Source organism: Urocitellus parryii, chromosome 6 (assembly GCF_045843805.1).
Source record: "Urocitellus parryii isolate mUroPar1 chromosome 6, mUroPar1.hap1, whole genome shotgun sequence".
Lineage (NCBI taxonomy): Eukaryota > Metazoa > Chordata > Mammalia > Rodentia > Sciuridae > Urocitellus > Urocitellus parryii.
In genome coordinates, this window is record NC_135536.1 from 192,244,399 (window position 1) to 192,263,767 (window position 19,369).

At 63.5% G+C, this 19,369-nt stretch overlaps 2 long non-coding RNA genes across 3 annotated transcripts; one reads left to right on the forward strand and one right to left on the reverse strand.

Annotated features, from left to right (window-relative positions):
- Positions 1-170: 170 nt before the first annotated feature.
- LOC113184342 (uncharacterized) lies at positions 171-1,683 on the reverse strand. The gene is made up of 2 exons (XR_003300981.2): positions 731-1,683; positions 171-648 (listed from the first exon to the last, which is right to left on the reverse strand). It is a non-coding gene; the product is annotated as an uncharacterized LOC113184342 (long non-coding RNA).
- A 150-nt stretch (positions 1,684-1,833) lies between these two features.
- Positions 1,834-10,174, forward strand: LOC113184341 (uncharacterized). 2 transcript variants are annotated; one of them, XR_003300979.2, is made up of 3 exons: positions 1,834-2,024; positions 3,451-3,630; positions 9,252-10,174. It is a non-coding gene; the product is annotated as an uncharacterized LOC113184341 (long non-coding RNA). The 2 variants fall into 2 exon arrangements; XR_003300980.2 differs by having other exon boundaries at positions 1,836-2,024; positions 9,379-10,174.
- Positions 10,175-19,369: the final 9,195 nt, after the last annotated feature.

The window sequence follows — 19,369 nt, forward strand, 5'->3', positions numbered from 1 at the left end:
TGGGTCAAAGCTGCCCGCTGGGGCTGCAGGGACGCAGGCTCAGGGAAGTGTCGGGAAGGAGACCACAGAGGCCCTGGCAGCCACCATGAGGGGAGATGAGGACCCCGAGGCACGGGGAGGGGGCAGCCCCTGGCCCTGGGCACGTGTGACAGTGGAAAGCTGGCCAGAGCGACAGCAGCAGCAGCAGCCTGCATTTATTAGACACCAACTGAGTTCCTGGCCTGGTTGTAGGCACTCTGCCTGGCCACACCATCAGTCCTCCCAAAACCCCATCATCTCCCCTTACAAGTGGGGAAACCGAGGCACGGGTATGCCTTACCCCTCCAGGTCACGTGGCTGGTGGAGGGGAGACCTGGTGTGACTCGGGTATCCGGCATCGTCATGTTCCCCAACCACAGGCCGAGCCTGGTTTGGGCCCCAGTGGAGCAGGTCTGGTCGGGCCTGGAGCGATTTCCGTTTCATGGTCTACTCCCCACCTGACGGCGGCTGGTCAGTTCAGGACTGCAGGGCCAGGTGCTGGGAGCAGGCAGCAGGGTAGAAGGCCAACAGCAGGACTCCAGATTCAGCTCAGGAATCCTGGCCAGGATGCGTCCAAGCTGTGTGACTTTGGATCAGTTACTTAATCACTCTGAATGTCCCCTTCCTCACCTGTAAGACCAGAGACCATGACAAAGATGATGACCTGATGGGGACTGGGGGACTTGGAGGGAGGACCGGAGGTGACATTTACCTGCTATGGGCCCTGCCTGGGGCCTCTCATGCTTAATCCAGCTTCATAGCACCTTGCAGACAGAGGCCACATGGGCCCCCTTTACTCATAGAGAAATAGAGGCTCTGAATACCGCGTCCACCAAGAACGTCAGACACTCGGTCCTGCTGCACGTCTGCCTAGAACTCGGGCTGGAATGTCCAGCCACAGGGGAACGTGCTGGGTGGGGGCCTGGGGAGAGGCAGAGCCCCTCACTCCCCCACAGTCCCCTTGGCCTCAAAAATGGCGCCTCTGTCCTTCCAGGCCCGGCCCAAAGCCTCACGTCCTGCTTCTCCAGCCCGCCCCCCACCCCTTCCAGGACCACACAGCCGCGGGCTCCACCGCAGCTCTCCCGGTGCTGCCTCCGCCAGCCACCTTCTTACTACCTGAAGGAAGTCAGGTCCCACCCCTCCTCTGCTCAGCATCTTCCTGAGGCTCCCAGGTAGCCCAGAAAGACAAGGTCCTGGTTGTCCCCAGGTCTGGGGTGGCTGCTATTCCCATGTCCCCTGCCTGTGTGCTGGCTCCCTTCAGGCACGCTAGCCTCCTGCTCCCAGAACACACTGGGCACTCCACGGCCTCAGGGCCTTTGCACCTGCTCTTTCCTCTCCCTCTCTCCCGTCCCAGAGGTAGCCAATGAGCACCCTGCCCCAGCTCCTCAGGCCTTTCCCAACTGTGAACGTGTCCAGGGGCCTCCTGGGCCACCCTTGAGGTCAACAGGTCCCCTTCATCAGTGCTCCTTGTCCTCTTCTTCCTTCTCTCCAAGTCGCCCAACCTCAGTTAACACACAACAGTTTGCACTTATTAATATCATCATCGTGACAGTTCTGAGCGTCCTGCCCCTGTGCCCCGTGGCTCAGCTGGCCCGGGTGCCCGAGTGCCTTCCGCACCCCGCCTGCCCCTGAGTGCTGGTCTAATTGACGTCTGTCCAATCAAGACTGGCGACAGGTCTAGCAAGGGGCCGCCCAGGTCACCAGGCTAGGGCACTGTGGGGGGGGGCTCTGAACCCAGGCTGTGCCCTCAGTCTGCTGGGGCCCGCTCAGGTCAGCACCCCAGGGACGATGGCTGTGTCACAGTCTTAGGGCAACAATCCCATCCCCCCACCCCAGGAGAGCCATTGGCCAGGAGAGAGAGGTCAGGCGGGCTGTGGCCTCCAGCCACCAGGAGGTGACTCATCCTTCCCGTGATGACAGGTGACATTCCTCCTTGTGCCCAGGGGGACTTTGGCCTGAGATAAAGGGAGCTGGCCTCCTGCTTCTGGGAAGAGGAGGACAAACAGGTGGGCGAGGCCTCCTGGCCACTGTCGGGGGCTGCAGGTCTGGGCTGGGGGTCGTGAGCGGGCAGCCGGTCTGGCTGGTCCACTGTCTCCCGCGGGTCAGACTGGGCGTGAGTCCTGCCATCTGGAAGACGGAGCCTTCCCTGAGAAGCTGACTCCCTTCCAGGGTCCCTCCACCTGCCCCCGCGTGGCCCAGAGGAGGCCGGGCCAGGCTCCAGCTGTAGTGTGGTTCTCCTAGAGGAGGCTGAGCTGCAGGAGGGACACTGGTCACATAGCTAGAGACGGGCTGAGTCCCGGGGAGTCCAAGGAAAGCACAACAGGTCCCAGCGGCCGCGTGCAGGTCACTGTCACCTGGTGCCAGAGACGCGGGCTCAGCAGGCCTCAGCCGCTGACTTGCCACGATGTCCCCAAGGGCCAGTTTCCCGGTCGGTCTCCCTCTCTGGGATGTGACTTCCAAAGTGCTCTTGGCTGCCTGGCACCTGTGCTCAGCCAGGGCAGGAGGGCAGGGCCAGGAGGGGCCAGCCCAGGGGCTTGGTGACCTCCTCGGAGCCCCGCCCAGGAGACTTCTCTCTCGCAGGCCCAGGCCTCGCGGCTGCAGGGAGGCTGGGAGGGGTGGGGTTCCTGGCATGTGGCACCCACTCTAAATCGGGGTCCACTCAGTGAGGAAGAGGGAGCAGAAGAGCCCCGAGCCCTGGTGGCGTCTCCCTGGCTTGTTTTGCCCCCGCGGCTTGCTCAGCAGTCCCCCTGGTCCCGCGTGCTGAGAGGTGTGCCTGGTCACTGGGATCCGAGGCAGGTTTCCAGGGTGGAGGGACTGGGGTCTGTGTGCCAACCCTGGTTTCACAGATGTTCTGTTTTCCTGCTAAACGTTCACCATCAGGAACGACCTGGCGGGCGGCTCTCCTGCAGGCCCTCGGGTGGGTATGTTTGCTCTGGTTCCAGGGACTGCACCCAGGGGCACTGACCCACCGAGCCGCACTCGGAGCCCTTTTTATATTTTATTTAGAGACAAGGTCTCGCTGAGTTGCTTAGGGCTTCGATAAGTAGCTGAGCCTGGCCTCCAACTTGCTATCCTCCTACATCAGCCTCCCAAGTTGCTGGGATGATAGGGGTGGCCACCACGCCCGATCATGTAGCGGTGGGGGATCCTACAACACTGGACCCCGGGGGCAGGCAGGGGTGTCCATTGCAAGAGCTGGGACATGCTCCCGGTCCCCCCAGGGCTTTGCCAGATGCATCCCCAGCCAGGGTCCTGCTCCCTACTGCCAGCCACCTTCCCCGGTGACAGGAAGCCATTGCTTTGTTACTGTCCCACTTCCCTCCTTGGTGTGGACCCCACCGGCCGGCCTTGGCTGTGTGCTTTCTGAGCTGCTACGCGCCTTCTCTGGTCACTGTTTTCTACCGATTTTCCTTTTCCCTTTTCTCGTTTCAGCCTTTCTCTGTGAGGTGTGAATCACAATGCGGGGGACAGTAACGGTCACGGTACAACCCGCTGGCCCTCCTGGCCGTCCCTCACCTTGGTGCCGGCCGCGTTTCGGGTCAGCTCTCTCCCACTGCAAGGAACCTTCCTGTGCGTTGTGGGGTGCCCGGCTGCACCCTGGCGTCTGCCCAGGTACTGCAGCACCCCTTCCCCAGTTGTGACCCCTGCAGATGCCCCTGGCCACTGCCCCTGTCTCCTGGGAGGCCAGGCCGGCGTGGTTGAAGAGCCCTGACTTACCGTGTCAGAGCGGCCACCTGGGCCAGCCTCAGCACCTCGTCTCTAGCTGCAGACGTGCCCCCCCTTGGCTTCCAATCGGAGACCCTCCCTCTCCTACTGGGGGGACGTGGGGGGCGTCACCACCGAGCCTCAGTCTCCCCAGCTGTGAAGTGGGGATGTGCACCCAGAGGTGATGGAGGCGGTGGCAGCTCGCGACCCCCCACGCCGCCCCGCCCCTTGCCCCGATGACGTCACTGGGAGCCACCTGGCCTCCAGCGAGGCCTACTGTGTGCAGGGCGCTGGGCGCTGCGTGAGTGAGAGCGGGACAGACAAGGTCCCCTGAGCCGCGGAGGAGCCAGAGCAGACAGAAGGGCGGCCCTCGTGACCCTCGTGTCCGACAGGGTCCTGTGCCCGGACAGACGCCTGGGTGGGGGATGGGCTTTAGAGACAGAGAGGAGGGGACCCGTGAGCCCAAGGGACCAGTGAGCCGAGAGCACAGGGAGCGCAGAGGCGGCCTGAGGGCAGGGCCAGCGCTGGCCTGAGCTGAGCAGGCCTTGGCTCTCTGGGGAGCGGGAGGCAGGTGCGGTGGGCGGGGCGGACAGTAGTGGGCGTGGCAGGAGCGCAGTGGGCGGGGCAGGAGAGGTGGGCGGGGCGAACGGGGCAGGGAAGTGGGCGTGGCAGGAGTGCGGTGGGCGGGACAGGGAAGTGGGTGGGGCGCGGCATAGGGGCAGGTGCGGTGGGCGGGGCAGGAGTGCGGTGGGCGGGGCGCGGCACCAGGTGAAGTCTGAGGCCCAGGGTGGCCTGAGTGGAGGGAGCCGGGGCAGGTGACAGTGGCCTGGAAAAGCCAGGCAGGCCTTTGGACTGTGCCCTGAGGGTAAAGGGGAGCCCCGGGCGCTCCAGCAGGACAGGGTGATTAGGTTGCTTCTGGCTCTAGCTGCAGGGAACAGTTCCTTCATTTCTGCAGACAAAAGGGGAGTCCTGCTGAGTGCCAGGCGCTGACCTGATTCCCACAGGGCGGGGCCAGCGAGGGCCTGATGGAGCCCGTCTGCAGAGCTTCCCCAGCCAGGGGCAGGCCGGGGCAGCAGGGGAGGCCGGAGGGGCCGGTGGAGTTCACCAGGGAAGGAGAAGGGCAGGGCGGGGGAGGGAGGGGGCGTCTGGAGGGCCAGCAGGTGGGCAGAGAGGGGGACTGGGGAGGAGGTGGGCAGAGAGGGGGACTGGGAGGAGGTGGGCAGAGAGGGGGACTGGGAGGAGGTGGGCAGAGAGGGGGACTGGGAGGAGGTGGGCAGAGAGGGGGACTGGGAGGAGGTGGGCAGAGGGGGGGACTGGGAGGAGGTGGGCAGAGAGGGGGACTGGGAGGAGGTGGGCAGAGAGGGGGACTGGGAGGAGGTGGGCAGAGGGGGGGACTGGGAGGAGGTGGGCAGAGAGGGGGACTGGGAGGAGGTGGGCAGAGAGGGGGACTGGGGAGGAGGTGGGCAGAGAAGGGGGACTGGGAGGAGGTGGGCAGAGAGGGGGACTGGGAGGAGGTGGGCAGAGAGGGGGGACTGGGAGGAGGTGGGCAGAGAAGGGGGACTGGGAGGAGGTGGGCAGAGAGAGGGGACTGGGGAGGAGGTGGGCAGAGAAGGGGGACTGGGAGGAGGTGGGCAGAGAGGGGGACTGGGGAGGAGGTGGGCAGAGAGGGGGACTGGGAGGAGGTGGGCAGAGAGAGGGGACTGGGGAGGAGGTGGGCAGAGAGGGGGACTGGGAGGAGGTGGGCAGAGAGGGGGACTGGGGAGGAGGTGGGCAGAGAGGGGGACTGGGGAGGAGGTGGGCAGAGAGGGGGACTGGGGAGGAGGTGGGCAGAGAGGGGGGGACTGGGGAGGAGGTGGGCAGAGAGGGGGATTGGGGAGGAGGTGGGCAGAGAGAGGGGACTGGGGAGGAGGTGGGCAGAGAGGGGGGACTGGGGAGAAGGTGGGCAGAGAGAGGGGACTGGGGAGGAGGTGGGCAGAGAGGGGGGGACTGGGGAGGAGGTGGGCAGAGAGGGGGATTGGGGAGGAGGTGGGCAGAGAGGGGGACTGGGAGGAGGTGGGCAGAGAAGGGGGACTGGGGAGGAGGTGGGCAGAGAGGGGGACTGGGGAGGAGGTGGGCAGAGAGGGGGACTGGGGAGGAGGTGGGCAGAGAGGGGGGGACTGGGGAGGAGGTGGGCAGAGAGAGGGGACTGGGGAGGAGGTGGGCAGAGAGGGGGACTGGGGAGGAGGTGGGCAGAGAGGGGGACTGGGGAGGAGGTGGGCAGAGAGGGGGACTGGGAGGAGGTGGGCAGAGAGGGGGGGACTGGGAGGAGGTGGGCAGAGAAGGGGGACTGGGGAGAAGGTGGGCAGAGAGGGGGACTGGGAGGAGGTGGGCAGAGAGGGGGACTGGGAGGAGGTGGGCAGAGAAGGGGGACTGGGGAGAAGGTGGGCAGAGAGGGGGACTGGGAGGAGGTGGGCAGAGAGGGGGACTGGGGAGGAGGTGGGCAGAGAGGGGGACTGGGGAGGAGGTGGGCAGAGAGGGGGGGACTGGGGAGGAGGTGGGCAGAGAGAGGGGACTGGGGAGGAGGTGGGCAGAGAGGGGGACTGGGGAGGAGGTGGGCAGAGAGGGGGACTGGGGAGGAGGTGGGCAGAGAGGGGGACTGGGAGGAGGTGGGCAGAGAAGGGGGAGTGGGGAGAAGGTGGGCAGAGAGGGGGACTGGGAGGAGGTGGGCAGAGAGGGGGGGACTGGGAGGAGGTGGGCAGAGAGGGGGATTGGGGAGGAGGTGGGCAGAGAGGGGGACTGGGGAGGAGGTGGGCAGAGAGGGGGACTGGGGAGGAGGTGGGCAGAGAGGGGGACTGGGGAGGAGGTGGGCAGAGAGGGGGACTGGGAGGAGGTGGGCAGAGAGGGGGATTGGGGAGGAGGTGGGCAGAGAAGGGGGACTGGGAGGAGGTGGGCAGAGAGGGGGACTGGGAGGAGGTGGGCAGAGAGGGGGACTGGGGAGGAGGTGGGCAGAGAGGGGGACTGGGGAGGAGGTGGGCAGAGAGGGGGACTGGGGAGGAGGTGGGCAGAGAGAGGGGACTGGGGAGGAGGTGGGCAGAGAGAGGGGACTGGGGAGGAGGTGGGCAGAGAGGGGGGACTGGGAGGAGGTGGGCAGAGAGGGGACTGGGGAGGAGGTGGGCAGAGAGAGGGGACTGGGGAGGAGGTGGGCAGAGAGAGGGGACTGGGGAGGAGGTGGGCAGAGAGGGGGGACTGGGAGGAGGTGGGCAGAGAGGGGACTGGGGAGGAGGTGGGCAGAGAGAGGGGACTGGGGAGGAGGTGGGCAGAGAGGGGGACTGGGGAGGAGGTGGGCAGAGAGGGGGATTGGGGAGGAGGTGGGCAGAGAGGGGGACTGGGGAGGAGGTGGGCAGAGAAGGGGGACTGGGGAGAAGGTGGGCAGAGAAGGGGGACTGGGAGGAGGTGGGCAGAGAGAGGGGACTGGGGAGGAGGTGGGCAGAGAAGGGGGACTGGGGAGGAGGTGGGCAGAGAGAGGGGACTGGGGAGGAGGTGGGCAGAGAGGGGGACTGGGGAGGAGGTGGGCAGAGAAGGGGGACTGGGAGGAGGTGGGCAGAGAGAGGGGACTGGGGAGGAGGTGGGCAGAGAGGGGGACTGGGGAGGAGGTGGGCAGAGAAGGGGGACTGGGGAGGAGGTGGGCAGAGAAGGGGGACTGGGGAGGAGGTGGGCAGAGAGGGGGGGACTGGGGAGGAGGTGGGCAGAGAGGGGGACTGGGGAGGAGGTGGGCAGAGAGGGGGACTGGGAGGAGGTGGGCAGAGAGAGGGGACTGGGGAGGAGGTGGGCAGAGAGGGGGGGACTGGGGAGGAGGTGGGCAGAGAGGGGGGGACTGGGGAGGAGGTGGGCAGAGAAGGGGGACTGGGGAGGAGGTGGGCAGAGAGGGGGGGACTGGGGAGGAGGTGGGCAGAGAGGGGGGGACTGGGGAGGAGGTGGGCAGAGAGGGGGACTGGGAGGAGGTGGGCAGAGAGGGGGACTGGGGAGGAGGTGGGCAGAGAGGGGGACTGGGAGGAGGTGGGCAGAGAGGGGGACTGGGGAGGAGGTGGGCAGAGAAGGGGGACTGGGGAGGAGGTGGGCAGAGAGGGGGACTGGGAGGAGGTGGGCAGAGAAGGGGGACTGGGAGGAGGTGGGCAGAGAGAGGGGACTGGGGAGGAGGTGGGCAGAGAGGGGGGACTGGGGAGGAGGTGGGCAGAGAGGGGGATTGGGGAGGAGGTGGGCAGAGAGGGGGACTGGGAGGAGGTGGGCAGAGAAGGGGGACTGGGGAGGAGGTGGGCAGAGAGAGGGGACTGGGGAGGAGGTGGGCAGAGAGGGGGGGACTGGGGAGGAGGTGGGCAGAGAGGGGGGGACTGGGGAGGAGGTGGGCAGAGAGGGGGATTGGGGAGGAGGTGGGCAGAGAGGGGGACTGGGGAGGAGGTGGGCAGAGAGGGGGACTGGGGAGGCCCAGAAGGAGAAGACGCTGAGGTCAAACATGGCACCTTGGCCTGCATGTCCTTAGGCCGGCCACGTGGAGATGGGGAGCAGGGACTTGGACACGGGTCCAGCTCCCAGGGACTCCCTGGACAGTTAGTCTGGCCTTCCCGTGTGGAGGGCTGCGCAGACCCCTGCTGGAGCTTGCAGAATGCGGGCCTCCGGCACCTAGTATATTCCAGGACCTGTGCTGTGGTCCCGTGGTTACCCCCCTCCCACAAGCCTTCTTCCTGTGGATTTGGTTTGCCGGGTGTGCACCTACCCAGGTGATCAGGGAAAGGTACACCTACCCAGGTGATCAGGGAAAGGGAACATTCCCCTTCCCAGCCTCAAAGGGAGTGTTATGGTCTAGGCCAATGGTAGTGATTTTTTTCCCACCATCAGTGATTGATTTGTAACTCCACATGTGATCGATCTGAACCATTGGGGAGTCCGTAGGGGAATCTCTCATAAAAGGAGATGCATGGAAGGAAATATCCCTCCTCTTCTTTACTTGATATCATCATGTCTGTGTGTGATGCCTGGAGCTGCAGCAGCCATATAGAAACCTTGAGGAGAGGTATCTATAATTAATTCCCCAAGAATGACAGGCCAGGAAAATGGGAAGGGTGTGAGTCCTGGGTTACAGCTTCAGGCTTCCAAACTGAACAGGCCTGTTAGACTAAATTATAAATCCTCTCTCTCTCTCTCTCTCTCTCTCTCTCTCTCTCTCTCTCTCTCTCTCTTTCTACCTTTAGTCAAGAGTTTTTGTTTTTTTTTTTTTTAATTGGGCTGAAGACATTCTAACTAAAAAGGGCTTCCTATGCATTATCTCATTTAACCCTCTCAGTGGTTCTCTTTGAGGCTGATTTTTCGAGTGAAGAAATGGAGATCCAGGGCAGTTACATGATTTTCCCAAGGTCACAAAGACAGGCAGTTGCCGGCCGGTCTAATCTGAGGGCGCAGCTGGGCTCTAGCAGCCTCCCTCTCCTCTCAGCACTTTCCTTCACACGTTTTTGGTAGGAGACCCTAACCCTGTTCTTTCTTCTCCCTGGTGTTAGTTTGGTGGGAGCCGTGGGGGGCTGCGTTGCTCTGCACAGTGAAGGGCCTGGACCGCTGTTTCTGGCTCCCGCGCTCTGAGCTGCCACTGGCTGCACAGTGTCATCAAGTCATTTCCTATGTAAACAGCTGTCTGGCACCGCGTCAGCGAGTCACAGTGAAAATGAAACCTCCTTCCCAGCCTGCAACCTGCCCCTCAGTGAGGAAGGATGGGGGCAATGTCGGAGTGCTCAGAGCTTATCAGGATGCGGAACGAAGGACGAAGGACGAAGGACGAAGGACGCTGTTAAGTGGGTTTGTCCTTAAAGTGACTTCCTAGTGTAATTCATGAGCTGCTGGCCAGAACATGAGGCACATCCTTCGAAAGCACAAGGGAACCCAAGGAAGGCGAGGAGGGGAGGAGGGAAAGGAGAGAAGCTTCCATCCTTGTCCCTTGTGGGATCCTTAGAAAGGGTTAATATCCTTCATATACAAAGAGTTTTTGGGAAACAATAGGAAATGGCAAACCCCTTATTATAAAATCAGCTATTTACCGAGGCGAATGCAAATGTGAAGACAAGCTCTGCTCTGCCAGGAATCAAGGAAATGCAAATCAGAGCTGCAGTGACTTATCATTCCTGCCTATCAGATTGGCAAAGACCAAAAAAAAAAAAAATGTGGGTGTGGGGAATGGACCTTCTCATTGTGTGCTGAAGGGGCCATCCAAGGGCCTGGGGCAGAGCAGCAGGGTCCAGCATGGTGCTCAGTGGCCAGCAGTGTTAAAGCAACCTAGAAATGGACCTCTGGGCACTTATCCCAGCAGATAGCCGGTGTTCTCCAGGACAGGCGTCCACGGCAGCGTTGTTTATAAAAGTCAAAGACTGGGGCGGGGGATGGGAATGCCCGCTGCAGAGGGTTCGGCCAGCTCCCGGTGCCCGTGTGATGAAATCCCTATTAAATCGTACTGATTAAATTGCATTAACCGTATGGAAAGTAATAATTAAAAATGGCACTACAGAGCGCGCGGGGACCTCCTGTAAGACGGCTCTTCTGTGCACAAACCGAGCGTGTGCTGGGTCTCGTGCATGTGCCAGGCGGTGCCCCAGGGAGGAGGCTGCAGGTTCTCATGCAGCCTGCTCAGGGCGGTGACAGGCCGGCCCTCACAGTTCTCTGCTCCAGGGGCTGGGCCACCGTCAGCCGGGCCTGTTTTTTGTTTTGAAACAAAGTTGCTGATCCATGAACATGACTCTGTAACATTCCCGGTACTGACCAGGAGTGCCCCGTGGTGCTGGGTCGTTTCTACCTGCTCGGGATTTAGGATTCAGTAAGCTGGGCACGGAGGGGCAGCCTGGAATCCCAGCAGCTCAGGAGGCTGAGGCAGGAGGATCGCTAGTTCAAAGCCAGCCTCAGCCTCAGCCTCCGTGAGGCGTTCAGCAACTCAGTGGGACCCTGTCTCTAAATAAAATGCAAAATAGGGCTGGGGTGTGGCTCGGTGGTCGAGGGCCCCTGAGCTCAATCCCTGGCACCAAAAACAAATAAAAATCCATACTTAATACCCCCTCCTCGTGGGTCGCGAACACAGGCCCCGGGAGGTTTCCGGGGCAAGAGGAGCTCAGCTCCTTCAGCAGGCAGAGCCCCCACCCAGAGCAGCGTCCAGGGTGCTCGGAAGACGGCGGCTCCCCAAGGGGCCAGAGCTGGAGGAGCCGCTCCTGGGGTTCCTCCCTGCAGCCCACCAGCCCCCGGCGTGTCCCCGAGGTGACTGTGGGGTCAGCACAGCCCCGGGCGGGGCCTGAGGTCTTTCGGGTGGGCAGGTGACCCCAGGCCCTTTGTCCCCTGTCCTCATTCCTGCTCCCACAGAAAGCCAGGGAGCCACAGGGCAGGGTGGGGTGGGGTTCGCCATCCCACAAAGCCTCCCCCAGCCTGGCAGGAGGCCCCAAGGGGAGGCTAAGTGCAATTTGTAAACAAAATAAAACAAAAATAATTGAATAAATAAACAATAAAACACGACAGACTCCTCAGCTGTGGTTGGTGGATGGGACTCACCTGCCACAGGTGCGGGGTCCAGGCCTCTGTCTGTGAACATCAGAGAGGTTGGGTCACTTGCCCAACGCTGCACAGCTCAGAAGGGCAGGCTCCAGGCCTGTGCTGCGGGTCCCCAGGCTGCTCCAGGATGCTGGGGGAGGGTCCGTCCCCAGGGCCTGGGCAGCCCGGCCTGGGGGGGGGCTCGGAACGGAAGCTGGAGGTTTGGGCACCGTGGGTCCCTGGGTGGGCAGAGGGCCGGCAGGACGGGCTCTTCAAGGTCGTCTCCCTGGGCTGGGGGCCTGAAGGTCAGGTGCACTGCAGCTCCCGAGCGCAGAGAGGCCCAGGGATTGGCCGGCGGCCACCAGGGTGCTAGGGTCAGTCGGGCCACACCGAGGGAGCTGGGTAGGGGGTGGGACAGGGCCTGGTGGCTTCCCGGGCTGGAAGGAGCGGCCTCCGTGTTCCTCTCACCCCACCTCCCGGCCACATCACCAGCTTTGGGCCCCCGGGACCGCTCACAGGCAGCCAGGTGTCCTCGCCTCCGGGCCACCCCCAGGGTCCTGTGTGGCCACCCCCAGGGCCAGGCCCCACCTCTCCTGCCTGGACAGGCCTCTGACCTTCCCACTTCCAGCCTCACCTGAGCCTCTCCCCAGGCATCGAGGGATCCCGGAGCACCCGGAGTCCCCCTCTACCTACCACCTTCCATGGCTCCCAACTCACTCAGGGGAACAGGCCAACTCCCCCACCGGCCCGAGGCCCCGCCAGCTCATTGCCCACCGTCCAGCACCTGACCCTGCTGACCTGCAGCTCCAGCCCAACCAGGTGACCTGCCGTTTCTGCCCAGCCTCCCGACCTCTCTCCAGGCTCTACCCAGAGCCTGCACACAGGTTTTCTCTCTCTTCTTCATTTAAAGGTCACGGTGGGGTTCTCGTGACCCGAGACGAAGCATTTTAAGGTGAGGGGGCCAGGCCCGTGGCAGAGCCTGCCATCCCGTCGCTCAGGAGGCTGTGGCAGGAGGATTGCAAGTTGGAGGCCAGCCTCAGCAACGTAGTGAGACCCCATCTCAAAATAAAAAGTAAAAATGAAAAAGGGCTGGGGGTCAGCTCCGTGGTGACCATTTCTGGGGTCACCCCCAGGACCGAGAGGAGAAAGAAAGAGAATGAGGAGGCCACGTAACCTGGTGGCGCAGCAGGCACAAAGGTCCTGGGGTGGAAGTGGGCCGAGTGGGCTCTGGAGCTACACAGGCCGCCAGCTGAGGTGAGGAGATGACCAGGGCCTTGGAGACTGTGCTAGGACCCGGGGGGACATCCCAAGATAGGGGGAGCCTTTGGGGGCTTTTCCCCAGGGGAGGGCGTCACCTGCCCCTGTGTGGAGGAGGGACACTGGGGACAGGGCAGGAGGGGAGCCCAGGAGGAGCCACCGCCGTGGTCCTGGGAGCGAGAGTGGGGGACGGCGTGGGGCAGGCAGGGCCTCCTCAGCGGAGGTCAGAGGGGACAAAGCCAGAGACCCGTGTCCCGGCAGGGGGCGTGCCTGCTGGAGAGCCGGGTTCCAGTCCTGCTGCAGGGGCAGAGCAGGAAGGGGAAGGACCTGGGGACAGCTTGGTGGCAGCGGCCTCCGGTGGACATCGGCACTTTATTAGGATACTTAGGCACAAGAGGGGCCACCTGCTCCCGGCTCCCAGGGGAAGGGCTGCCTGGTCTTCAAGTCCCGGGGACCTGCCCACATGCAGGCCACCCCCGGCTCCCGGGGCTCCCGGGGACCGTCCTCCCCCGACGCCGCTGTGGAAGGGCCGTGCGGCGAGCCCCTCTGCCCACAGCCGCCCACTCTCTGCCTCGGGCCCAGCTCGGCCCCTTTTGGAGCCGGGGCCTCCAGCCAGGCAGCTGGCCGCTCAGACCCCGCCCTGCCCTGCTCCCAGGAGGGGACCCAGAGCCCAGGCCAGGCCCTGTCCAGGCCCCCGGCCCTCGGGCGCAGCCACGACAGCCCTGGGACGACTCCAGGCACACGGGAAAGGGGCACTGACGTCCCCCTGGGCTGCTGGGCCAGGAGGGTGGTGGACAGAGGCCCAGCCGTGGGGATGGCAGCTGGAGTGACAAGCCGGGGTGTTAGGGTGCTGGGGGCCGCTCCGCCCGGTGCTCCGCGGACACTGATTTATTCAGTCCTCCAGAGAGACGGGTCGTGAGCTCACCAGAGCACCTGGATCCAGCTGTGCCTGAAGCAAGTCATCCCTGGAATTTTTTTTTATGTGACCTAATAAATTCTTCTGCTTAAACTGGTTTAGTTGGGTTTTGTCCCTCTCGACTGAGGGAGCCCTGACTAATCCTCCTGCCTCCCGGACATGACCTGGGCTCCTATCTCCCCATCATGACTGGAGCTGCTGCCCGCCGCGCCCACTAACTGTTCTGCCCCTCTGACTCACAGGCTCCTCTGGGTCCCTCCTTCCCACACGGAGGCGTGGGACAGTGGACCTGGGGCGGGACGTGCACACCCCTGTTCCAGGAAGGGGCTCCACGGTTCCCTTGGCCCAGCAGAGGCCTGGGGACCAGCGGGTGATGACCAGCTCACCGCCCGGCCAGCCCGGCTGCTCTGTGCAGGGGTGACCTCACTGCGTCCCCCCAACTGGCGCCCAGCCTCCCCTGCCCTGAACCCCCGCAGCAGGAGTGTGGTGCCTGCTGGGACGGTCACTGCTGCCCTGGCCCCTGCGCTGACCCCCAGATGCTCTGCCTCCGCCTCCAGCCCCGGCCCCCACAGGCCACCGTCCACGGGCCACAGGAGTCCTGTGAGACCTGGGCCGGGCGGGGTCTGCGTGGCTCCCCCCACTCAGCCGTGACCAGCGTCCTCACCGCAGCCCTCAGGCCCGCGGGTGGCACGCTCCTGGTGGCCTCCCTCCCTTGCCCTGGGCACTTGGCTGCACTGGCCTCTGTCACTCGGCTCCTCTACCCCAGAAGTCGCTTGCTGGCGTCTCGGCTGAAGCGTGGGCTGCCGTGACGGCGCCCAGCGACGGTCCCTCTGTGCCAGCCTCGGCCCTGCCCTGAGCCTTCAGGGTCCTCCTGTGACCTGGGATGGTGGCCACACGCTCCTTGGCCCATGGGGTCTCTCCTGGGACGTCAGCACCAGCCCGGAGCCTGCGTGGACAGGGCCCAGGCGGCGGCTGGCGAGTGGAGGGTGGGCAGCCGGAGGGCGGTGGCTTGGCCAGCTGGGGGCCTGCAGGCCCGGCTGCCCTGCGCTCCACGGCCCCTGTGGACTCAGGTCGGCCTCCTCAGGGAGGCCAGCCTCCAGGGGCTCTGGGTGGCTCTCCTGGGGCCACCACCTTCCAGGGTTCCCGCCCGCAGGTTGCTGGGGCACAAGGACAGAGCAAGGCCTCGGGTCCTTCTGAGGGTCCCACCTCTCCAGCCCCCGCAGGGTCCCCTTCTCCTAACTGCAAGGCCAAGAGTCAGGGCAGCTCCCCACCCTGCAGACGCAGGGTTCCGGAACCTTCTGGGTGGACTCGGCTGCCCCTCGGTTTCCTCCTCTGTGGCTGGAAGCCACCGCAGAGCCTCCTCAGCTCCGGGATTATTTTTAAAAGGACCAAACAGGGAAGTGTCAGCACAGGTCTCCTCTAGCTTCTCAGGCTGTGGGGAAGGGGGACAGTCCCAGGCCTCAGAACCAGGGTTCCTGGAGCTGAGAGTTGCAAAGTCTGAGTCCCTGCTTCACCTGGGACAGAAACAGGGAGGCAGGACGAGGCCACAGAGCCCTGGAGCTCAGAGAGGCCGCTCTCCCCAGGTGAGACCTCCTCCCAGATTACACCTCCCCCTGCCCAGGTCAGACCTCCCCCCAGGTTAGACCTCCTCCCAGGTTAGACCTTCTCCCCAGGTTAGACCTCCTCCCCAGGTCAGACCTCCCCCCAGGTTAGACCTCCTCCCAGGTGACACCTCCTCCCAGGTTAGACCTCCTCCCCAGGTTAGACCTCCTCCCCAGGTCAGACCTCCCCCCAGGTTAGACCTCCTCCCAGGTTAGACCTCCTCCCAGGTCAGACCTCCTCCCCAGGTTAGACCTCTTCCCCATGTCAGACCTCCCCCCAGGTTAGACCTCCCCCCAGGTCAGACCTCCTCCCCAGGTTAGACCTCCTCCCAGGTTAGACCTCCTCCCAGGTGACACCTCCTCCCAGGTGACACCTCCTCCCAGGTTAGACCTCCTCCCCAGGTTAGACCTCCTCCCCAGGTCAGACCTCCCCCCAGGTTAGACCTCCTCCCAGGTTAGACCTCCTCCCAGGTCAGACCTCCTCCCCAGGTTAGACCTCTTCCCCATGTCAGACCTCCCCCCAGGTTAGACCTCCCCCCAGGTCAGACCTCCTCCCCAGGTTAGACCTCCTCCCAGGTTAGACCTCCTCCCAGGTCAGACCTCCTCCCCAGGTTAGACCTCCTCCCAGGTTAGACCTCCTCCCCAGGTTAGACCTCCTCCCCAGGTCAGACCTCCCCCCAGGTTAGACCTCCTCCCAGGTTAGACCTCCTCCCCAGGTTAGACCTCCTCCCCAGGTTAGACCTCTTCCCCAGGTCAGACCTCCCCCCAGGTTAGACCTCCCCCCAGGTCAGACCTCCTCCCCAGGTGAGACCTCCTCCCAGATTACACCTCCCCCTGCCCAGGTCAGACCTCCCCCCAGGTTAGACCTCCCCCCAGGTTAGACCTCCTCCCCAGGTTAGACCTCCCCCCAGGTTAGACCTCCTCCCAGGTCAGACCTCCTCCCCAGGTTAGCCCTCCCCCCCAGGTCAGACCTCCTCCCAGGTTAGACCTCCTCCCAGGTTAGACCTCCTCCCAGGTTAGACCTCCTCCCCAGGTTAGACCTCCTCCCCAGGTCAGACCTCCTCCCAGGTCAGACCTCCTCCCAGGTTAGACCTCCTCCCAGGTCAGACCTCCTCCCAGGTTAGACCTCCTCCCAGATTAGACCTCCTCCCAGGTCAGACCTCCTCCCCAGGTCAGACCTCCTCCCAGGTTAGACCTCCTCCCAGGTTAGACCTCTTCCCCAGGTCAGACCTTCCCCCAGGTGAGACCACCTCCCAGATTACACCTCCCCCTGCCCAGGTCAGACCTCCTCCCAGGTCAGACCTCCTCCCAGGTCAGACCTTCTCCCAGATTAGACCTCCTCCCAGGTTAGACCTCCTCCCCAGGTTAGACCTCCTCCCCAGGTCAGACCTTCTCCCAGGTTAGACCTCCTCCCAGGTTAGACCTCCTCCCAGGTCAGACCTCCTCCCCAGGTTAGACCTCCTCCCAGGTTAGACCTCCTCCCCAGGTTAGACCTCCTCCCCAGGTTAGACCTCCTCCCCAGGATAGACCTTCCCTGAGACAGGATTCGCACGGGTAGACCTCACCCCGCCAAGGCCCATGACTCAGTAAGTGTCAGCACATCCAGAGTGTCACAGCCGTCTCCACAGTCTACCCACATCTGTCACTGGTTATTAGTGGCCCTGGCAACCACTTGCTGTCCAGATTCACCCTCTGGACAGCAGGTGAGAGGGAGCCCGACACTCTGTAGCCTCTCAGGTTGACTCTGCTTAACGGTCTTGGTCTGTCTGTGTTGTGGCCTGTACAGTCCTTCATCCCTTTTTTTGTCTGAGTAATATTCCACTGTGTGGTTGTGGGGCCTCTGTTTAGCCACCCAGCTGCTCCCAGGGCTTGGCTTGTGCAATAGCCCCGCGGTGACATCTGCGGGCAGAGCCGTGAGGACACTGGGACTCAGGTCTCTTGGGGATGCACCCAGGGACCCGTTGGTCACATGGTAACTCTGCTCCATTCTGGGGAGCTGCAGAGGGTTTTCTAAAGGGGCTGCACCTTGGACAAACCTGCTGGCCGCCCGAGGGCCCCACCCGCTCCGCATCCCATCGTCCACCTCTAGGACTGACCGTGCCTTCCTGGTGGCGGGGGTGACCTCTTTCCTGAATTCTCCGGAACATTTAAACCCTGGGAGATCTGCAGCCCTTCGAGATCCCGGCTCCTCTGGAGGCAATGGCTCCTGGTCCCCGAGCCCTGGTCCCCGAGCCCTGGTCCCCGTGGTAGCCAAGGTCTGGCCGCCCCGGGCTCGGCCACAGTCCTCATCCTCCCAAGCCCTGGTCCGAGGCCCCTTTCCCGTGGAGGCCTTCACCCCGGGGAAGGTGACAAGGACAGGACCCCTCGTCTCAGCCTCCTCGGGTGGACTCGGAGGTGGACCACAAACACCTTCAGTCCGCGGCATCCACCCGCCCTCCAGAGGGGGACCCGAGGCCTCCAGAGGACAGCGACATGGCCAGGCCGGGACCAGGCTGGGGTTCTAAAGCCCCGCGTGTCCCCAGGGTCCCACTGTCCAGCAAGGCCTGAGGGGCTTTCTCCTCGCCCTGAGTCAGGGAGCCCATGGGTCAAGGTCTCTCTTCAAAGAATTGTCTGTCCACTGGGCGCCGTGGACACACCTGTCACCCCAGCCCCTCAGGAGGCTGAGGCAGGAGGATCTGGAGGTCCAGGCCAGTCTCAGCAAGTTAGCGAGGCCCCAAGCAACTCAGTGAGACCCTGTCTCCAAATAGAATATAACAAGGGCTGGGGACGCGGCCGAGCGGCTGAGCACCCGAGGTTCAATCCCTGGTACTGAAAAAAAAAGAAAGAAAAAGAAAAAAAAGAATAAATTCTATGTGAGTCAGAAAGGCCACAGTCTCGGGGCTGGGCTGGGCTCCGCGGCAGAGCACTTGTCCCACAGGAGCCAGGCCGGGAGTTCGGTCCTCAGCACCACGTCCATAAATAAATGAATAAATAGTGAGGAGACTGTGTTAAAACAAAAGGCCGCAGTCTTTCCACCTCAGGGTCTCACGTGGCTCTGATGACTTCAGGGACTGGCCAGTGTCAATTTCAAGGTTTCAGATCCTTGATGATTGATTGACTGATTGATGATTGATTGATGATTGATTGATGTTGGTTGATCGCATTCACTAAACCCTGAGTCTCCGAGAGGGCAGGGACTTCCTCCTCCCTGTGGAAAGCTCCTACCGGGCACCCGCTGCCCACCGTGGCCACATTTCCTGAGGAGTGACTGGCCCGAGGGTCCCGGTCACACGGGGTTCCAGGTCTTTCTGTGCGGCGTCTCCCCGGGGAGGGGCCCTGCTGAGCATCTAGGGACCACAACTGAACGCCACCCGGCTGCGGGCTCCGACCGTGGCCCCTTGGCCTCTCTGGACCTCAGTGAATCTGCAGGGGACCTGCATGACTGTCAGGGGGACCTGGTGGCCGCTGTCCCTGTGACCACACCATGTTTCTCTCTGGGCAGGGGCTTGGGGACAGAGCTGAAAGGAGATGCCATCTCAGGGTGACTCAGGTCCCACACTGCATCATGGGGAGTCACAGGAAGGATCACAATGTCCCCGAGAAGTGACATGGAACACACTGGTCACCGAACGGGAGGGAAGTGAGTGAGCGGTGGTGAGGACCGTGGTCAGCGGGAGCGGGAAGGGGAGCCTTTGGGTTGCTCAACCCCCGTGACGGCGAGGCCCAGGGGCCCGGGCAGCCCGCAGCCTGGAGCTGGAGGCCCTGTGGGGAGTCCTGTGGCCTCCACCTGCCCAAGGGGGAAGCCACGTTCCGCTCAGGACGAGGACCCCGGCGCTGCCCCCAGCCCTGGGGTCTCAGGAGCTTGAGAGTCTCCAGAAGTTTCTTTTCTTGGTTTGGTTCTTTGTGCCACCTGGCCTCACCGGTGTCAGGTTCTGCCCAGGCCACACCAGGCCAGCCACGTGCCCTGTCCCCTCCCCAGGGCTGAGGGTGGCCGTCATAGTCCACAGCTCCCAGTGCCTGGCACGGAGCCCTGAGCCTCACCTGCCCCCAGGTTGGGGAGTTTATCTAAAACAGTCGAAACCAGGATCTCAGAGAGGGGCCCGTGCCCTGTGACCGCTGCGCCTACTCATGACGCAAGACGTGGAAACCACCCAAGTGCCACGGAACCATGAGCAGGTGAGCCAAGAGGGCGTGGCCTGCCGTGTGGTGGAATATTACACAGCCTCCAAAAGGGAGGCCAGCCGCAGCAGGTGGGTGACATGGGCCTGTCTCTTAAAAGAGCAAGAAACCCTCCCCAGAAGCCCCCACAGGTGGCCAGGGTCCCTTTGTCCCCTGTGCCCAGCTCGGCCAGGAAAGGGAGGCGCCG